The following is a 7409-nucleotide window of genomic DNA, read 5'->3' on the forward strand; positions in this document are numbered from 1 at the left end:
AAAAGTGTCTGTTCATATCTTCTGCCCATTTTTTGATTTGATTATTTGTTTCCCATGTATTGAGTTTGAGAAGTTCTTTGTAGATCTCGGATACTAATCTTTTATCTGTAGTGTCATTTGCAAATATCTTCTCCCATTCCATGGGCTGCCTCTTAGTTTTTTTGACTTTCCTGAGCTTGAATTTTCTAAATGCAACTTCATCATTCTACAGATCAGCAAGGCTCACTTCAAAAACACAACCCTCGAGGCCATCAGAAGTGATTTTGGCTCCTTGAGTTCTCGTGGGTAGTGTTTTTCCAATATTTCTTATATTGAATCTAGTGGTTCATACCAATCTTTCTTAGAAAATGAATCAACCACTTTCGTCTTGGCTGCCTTTTTGCCGCCTCTCGTGAAGGCCCTGGTTCTTGCCAAACGTCATGGCACTGCTCAGGGAGCCAAGAGGGCTCTGCATATTTCATAATAAATTAATTTAAGTAGAATTTCTGAGCCAAAGGGTATGGGCGTTTTAATGATTTTTTGGGATAAATGTTGCCAAGAAGACTTTCAAAAAATGGGTATCAGTTAAATGCTCACGAGAAGTATTTATGAGAAGCTATCCTGATAGAAATTACTTTAAAAGCAACATGTGCTTGTGACAAGGCAATCAATACAGAACAGTAAAGTGGAAGTTGTTGCTTTAATTTTCCTTCCTAGAGAGGATCATAGTTTGACTGTGCTGATATCAGATCCCAATTTCTATCCAGTCCCGATCCTGCCAGGCTCACTGCACCCTCTTCATAAAATCTGCTTCCAGACTATAAGCTCTGGGAGGGCAGAGGCTATATCTGCTCTGTCCATTTTTGCATACTAGCGCCTATTTCAGGGCCTGGCACACAATGGACGTTTGTCTTGTTAGTAGTTCATTGCTGTGTGACTACTTATCCCCAAATTTAGCAGGTTAAAGCAATACACACTTATCACCTCAGTGTCTGTGGGTCAGAAATCTGGGAGTGGCTTGGCTGGGCAGGTCCGGCTCAGGATCTCTCACATCCCCCCAGGGCTGTGATCTCATCTGAACACTTGGCTGGGGCTGGATGCTCCCCTTCCAAGGTGGTCCCCTCACATGGCTGGCAAGTCATGCTTGCTGCTGGCAAAAGGCCTCAGTTCCTTGTGATGCGGATTTTCTACAAGACTGCTCACAACATGGGGGCTGGCCTCCCCCAGACAAGTGATCCAAAAGACGAGGCAAGATGGAAGCTGTTGGCTCTTTTTTGACCTAGTCTCAAAAGTCACACTCTGTTACCTCCACAATATTTTCCTGGTTACCTAGGTCAGTCCCATTCAGGGTGGGAGGGTCTTCTTAAGGGCATTCATTCCCTCCAGACAGCAGGGATCGTTGGGGACCGTTCTGGAGGCTGGCCAACACATTTACTAAAATGAGCTGAGTGAATGATTGAGTGAATGACTCATAGCCCCAGAACTAGAAGAGGCTAACGGTGCTCCCTATGTCTTCCAGGCCGTTCTGTGTACAGATGGGATCATTATCTGAGAGCTGAGTTTGGGTTAAGCGGTGGACTTGCTGTGGAAGCTGCTGGTCTGAACACATTCCTGCGTTGAGTCAGGATGGGCAAGCAAAGGCTTACAACTGCCCAGGATATCTGGGAAATTTCTAGCAGGGGCTGGGGTCTTGTGATTCAGGCCATAGGCCCAGAGAAAAGCTGGTTCTTGCTGCTCTAAGGAATGCCAGGCCTGCATGTCAATCAAGGTAGGGTGGGTCATTTGGCCAAGGGAGGTCACTCTCATCATTGGAATACTCAGTAGTTTATGACCTCCATAAAGCTATTAGTCCTGGGAGATGAGGGGGAAAGTGGTTGCCAGCACCCTCTGCCTCTCTGGGGCCCATTAGCATCGGGGTTGTAAACTCGGTCTCAGGCCATGGGTGACTGCTTTTATTATCAATCAATTACTCGTGCTTGTCAGCAAGTCTCAAGCCTCCTACGAGCATAGAATGTGGCCAGATAACCATGGGTGACTCTGGGCAATTAAGGTCTATACCTCAGGGCTCAGTTTCCCCATCTGTATGGTAAAAGGGGTGTCCTAGATCAGAGGTCCCCACACATCCCACTTTGGAAGTCTATTTCCTTTCTTCCACTTCTGCTGTGTCTATTTCATGTTTTGCAATTATTTCTCGAGCAATCAGCATTCCTTAAAAACTTCTTTTTCTTCCCCATTAATATCATTAAAGACAAGTGTCTTTATATTAAAAGGAACATGCAACCGACAAGCACAGATCCTGACCGCCACAGGCAGGGCTGCACCCAGGATGTAGGAGGCCCTGGACAAATATTTTTTGCAGAGCCCTGTCTATGTAGGTAAGTGGAGTTACCTGAAATCAGCAGGTGTGGACCGTTTTGGTGGCCTGAGTCCATGAAACAAATATCATGCCAGCCTGTGGGGGTGATCTATACCCCAAAGCTGCCCTTCTGGAACTGGGGCTGGCCATGGGGCCCTGTGACAACCGCAGAGGTATGAGTCCTGGAGCTCCTCAAGGCATCTGGTTGGTCTCATGCGTGGGTCAGAGGGTCAGAGCGAGCCACACAGGGGAGTAGCAGGGAGCAGGACCTGTATGGGTCCCATCCAGATTCAAGGCACCCTGCTCAGACACCGGGGCCAGCCCTGTGTGGTCCTAGGCATCAGAGGGGACTTAGAACATGTCAAGGAAGGTCGTTCAAAGTATGGGGGGCTGGGCCCGGGTCCCCTCTTGCTCAGATCTAAGGGCCAGACTGATCACTGGATAATTAACATTTTCGTGAGGAGTTGTAGACGTTCTGGCCAAACCCTGAAATGAACATATTTTTGTTCATTTGTAAAGCCAAACCAGTGCTAAAGGAACAATTCTGTCTGTGCACTGGAAATAAGAACAAAAGTTGAGGCTCAGTCTTGGTGCCTTCTAGGACTACGGAGGACCGAACGTTCCCATGGGTATGCTCACTACTCTTCACAGGGCAGCCATTTTGCCCAAGACCTTTTGTGCATACTATTTCTTTGTTTTTTGTTCTTTTTTTTTTAAGATTTTATTTATTTGAGAGAGAGAGAGCACAAGTGGGGTGGGGAGGAACAGAGGGAGAGGGAGGAGCAGACTCCCCACTGAGCAGGGAGCCCGACACAGGGCTCTACCCCAGGACCCTGGGATCGTGACCTGAGCCGAAGGCAGATGCTTCGCCGGCTGAGCCCCCCGGGTGCCCCTGCACATTACTGTTTCTTAACCTTTATAGGAATCCTGTGAGGGAGTCCCTCTTTAGAGATGCTTGAACTGAGAGTCACAGCACCTTCTTTAGGCAAAGAATTTGCGGGAGTTGTTGGTCTCCAAGAATTGTTCTCTAATAACCGCAGCCCTCATTTCCTGAAGGCTTTCTGTGTTTTGAGCACCATACACGTACCGAGTTCCTCATCCTCACAGCTATCCGTTGAGGTAGGAACGACCATCATCCCCATTCTACAGACAAGAGGACCGAGGCTCAGAGAAATTAACTCCTCGCCAAGTTCACGATGAGCTGTGGAACGAGCTGGAACAGAGCAGCACAGCAGCTTTGACTTTTAAAAGCACAAACTCTAAGGGCGCCTGGGGGGCTCAGTCGGTGAAGCGTCTGCCTTCAGCTCAGGTCATGATCCCAGGGTCCTGGGACCAAGCCCCACGTCGGCCCCTTGCTCAGCAAGGAGCCTGCTTCTCCCTCCGCCTGCCGCCCCCCCTGCTTGTGCATGTGTGCTCTTGCTCTCGCTTTCTGACAAATAAATAAATAAAATCTTTTAAAAAAAGAAAATAAAAACACAAACTCTAGAGCCAGATGGCCTGGGTTTGACTGCCAACTGCACCACCTATTTACTGTGTGGCCCTGGACAAGTTATTTAGCCTCTCTGTTCCTCGGCTTCTCATTTGTAAAATGCGGTCGGTCATACGTACGAACCACAGAGAGGTGGTGAGATGCTTAGATGACTTAGCACCTGTGGCATTCTTAGGACAAGAGCGGGCACACAGTGGGTCTTTCGTAAGTGACAGTTCTTGTTATTTTGTGTGAAGATGTTCCTATCACTGATCCCAGAGCTCCCACCCGTTTGAGTCCCACCATGGTGATGAGATAGCATGGTATCCTTTGACCACGGGACACTGGACAGAAGGGTCTGTACATATGTCCCTGGATCTGCTAACTTCGAGGTTTAAAGCTGCCGTTTGTGGCGCTTGTGATTCTGGAAGGTGGGAGATTGTGGCAGGCTCAGCCCGGTGGTGTTCTGGTCTCTCTGGGCTCATGCATGCATCCACTGTTAGCTGCAGGCTGGTTAGGGCGGGCTGGTCTAGAATGCCTCCCGCTGGCTTCTCTGCGCCCTGGGTAGTCTCTACCCAGCCAGCTAGCCGGGACTTGTTCCCACGGTGGCTGGGAGGTTATCCGACGAAGAGAAGAAGCTGCGAGGCATCTTGGGGCCTTGGCTCAGCGCTAGCATAGAATTGCTTCTACCATGTTCTATTGGTTAAAGTGAGTCCCATGGCCAGCTCGGGTTCAAGAGCTGGAGAACAGGCTCTGCCTTCTCCTGGGAAGAGCTGAAAAGCCACATTGCAGAAGAATGGATAGGAGCAACCACGTTTGCAAAGAACCCACCAGTTACTATATAACCTACAGTTGGGGCTGGTCCCAGTTTCAACTTTTCTGCTCCACCGTCATCGGAAACCATGGGCATGTGCTGTAAATACCCACCCTTTGCTGCCCACCTGTATTCATCAGTTTCTCATACTCTCTAATGAAAAAGACTCTCTTTCATTGCATGTGGCCAGAGTGTAGCTAGACACGTCGAACCGCCAGTAGAGTATTTACCGGGCAACTTTGGGGTCTGAGGCCTGGATTCAGATCACACTGCTGTCTGGCTGTGGGCGGACCCCGTCCCCTCTCTGAAACTCAGTTTCTTCATCTGTAAAATGGGTCTCATCACAGTGTCGACGTCTCGGGGCTGTAGGAAGGCTTATGGGAGACAGCAGGTGTGAAGTGCGTGGCACGTGGCCAGGTCACTGGCTGCTCGAGAGCTGGCATCATTCATCATTATTATTATTGTTGTTACTGTTATCGTTGTTGTTAATCACGTGGTGAGCCATGGACAGCCATTTCAAATCCCATTTCCTCCTGCTTCGAGGATAAAGTAAGGCACCTACGTTCTTGAGGCTGGAAAAACAAGACAGATAAGTAATAACCGAGGGCAGTGTTTAACCTCTCGGTGCCCGTGAGAGGGAAGAGAGGCAGGAGGGAGCCCGAGGCTGGAAGTACGGAGTGATGCCCACAAACGCCTCTTTGGCTAGTCTCGTTTTGTTTTCCTTCCCCCACGCCCATCTCAAAAGTGAAAGATCCAGACCAGGGGGTCTCACCACAAGCCACATTTGAAGGTTTTGCTCAGCATTAAAGAAAGGGTGATCTGGCCAGAGAAGCTTGTGCCTGGAGGCCTTCCAGCCCAGTTCTGTGGCTCTGGCGTGCGGGAATGTTTCTGATCGACACCCCAGCTTGGAGCCATGCACGCCAGCTCCGGATCGGGGCAGGCACACAGGTCCTGGCAGGGGGCTGGGGCTGGGGGAGGCTGGGGCACAGGTTCCCATCAGCCAAGACTCTTGGGCTCAGCTTGGAAAATGTGCCAGCTCCAAAGAGCCTGCCCGAAATTCCTGATCTGCCCTAATTGGCTCGTTGCTTCTCTTAAGCCCGGAGCGCAGCACGAAGCTCTCTTCTCAAACAGCACCTTTGGGGCCGGGGAACGGATAGAAGGAGTCTGGCATTCTGCGTTGGAAGCATACGCCCTGCGGTGGCTGGGTGTGCGCTCTGAACCCCTCTGCGCCCCATCTGATCCTTTCCATTCCGGCAGGTGGACAGAACAGGCATTATGAGTTCCTTTCGTCGGATGCGGGAGCTGGGACCCACGGCCGGGCTGATGATAACCCATGTTTGCTGAGCGCTGAGCATTTCCTACGTGCCAGGCCACATGCTAAGTGCTTCAGATGCTCGGTCCCCTTCAAGCCCATCCATTTTTTCCATTTTACTAATGAGTTCGCTGAAGCCCAGCAAAGTGGAGCCACATGCCCCAGGCCACACAGCTGGTAAGCAGCACCAGGATCGTGCTATGCTCTTGTTCTTAATCGTGAGCCTTTTTTCTGAACCTTATGCGAGAGAGGTTCAGATTAGCTAATGAGAATGCTATCCCTCCCTCCAATTAGCTGCCCACGTGGCTTTGGCTAGCAAAGTCTCCACGCTTTTTTTTCCCTCTTAAATAAATGGTTCTAGTTACCTATTTCTGCATAAAAAACCACCCCCACGTTTGGTGGGGTTAAACAACCATTCTCTTACTCCCATGATGGTGTAGGGGGGACATACCGTCCTGGCAGAGGAAGGATGGCTCACTCGTGCTCTGCAGTGGCTGAGGCCTCATGGAGTGGGAATGGCTGGGGCGGCTTGCCTGGAGCCATTTGTCTAGGGCCTTGGTTCTGGCTGTCAGCTTGGGGCTTTGTTTCTTCTCCACGTGGCGTCTGTTGGAACTGGGAAATCCAAGATCGCTTCTTCCCGCCATGTGGCGAGGCTAGGAATTCTGGAAGAGCTGGGGACTGTTGCGTTCCTCTCTCTCTCCATGGGCCCTTCCCCATGGCTCACCCGGGCTTCCTCGCAGCGTGGCCGTCTCGGGGTAGCCAGACTTCTTACACAGAAGTGTGGGTCTCCAAGAGTCCATGGTCCTAGAGGTGCCAGCAGAAGCCACAGGGATTCTTACAACCCAGTCTTGAAAATCCCAGAAAGTCAGCCAAGGTGCTCAGTGTAGCCTCCATGGAGGCGTGCGACTTGCAAGGCTCTTAGAATTTGTCATTCAGCTGAGGACAGGCTTCCATGGCAGCCTCTGACCGTGGCACGTTTAGGGTATCCCCTGGGTACCCCAGCCCACAGGGGCCTCCAGCCAAGGGGGCCTCCAGCCAAGGGGACCTCCTGAGGACCGAGCTTGGTGGGGGCTCTAGGGCCTGGCCCTTTCTCCCCAGGGCCAGACTCCGCTAGTGAGCCGTCTTTGCTCTGGAGCACCCCGCGGAGTCCCCAAGGCGATGTCAGATCTACATGGTGCTGTCAGGCTGTCCCTGTCCAGATCTGTTTCCTCTCCCTTCATCTTCCAGGGAGGCTTTCTTACTGCCTGCTCCCCCCTCTCCCAAACGAACCTCTCGCACTCCTAACTCCATCTCACCATCTGTCTCTCAAGAGCTCCAAACCGGCATACTAAGGCCAGATCCAAGGGCAGAGAAGTAGCAAAGGGTGGGCGGCCGTTTTGCGCCAACTCCATCCCCTCTACAGTGTGTAACGTGCGCTTACATGAAGAAAGGGCTCACAGAGCACGAGGGTACAGCCCCATGAACTACCACGAGGTGGACA

At 51.0% G+C, this 7409-nt stretch overlaps 1 pseudogene; it reads right to left on the bottom strand.

The window, feature by feature from the left end:
* The window catches only part of LOC103661209, an 8075-nt pseudogene extending 1346 nt beyond the window's left edge, over window positions 1–6729 (bottom strand).
* Window positions 6730–7409: the final 680 nt, after the last annotated feature.

The sequence above is a fragment of the Ursus maritimus genome, unplaced genomic scaffold, assembly GCF_017311325.1.
Source record: "Ursus maritimus isolate PB19 unplaced genomic scaffold, ASM1731132v1 scaffold_33, whole genome shotgun sequence".
Classification (NCBI taxonomy): Eukaryota; Metazoa; Chordata; class Mammalia; order Carnivora; family Ursidae; genus Ursus; species Ursus maritimus.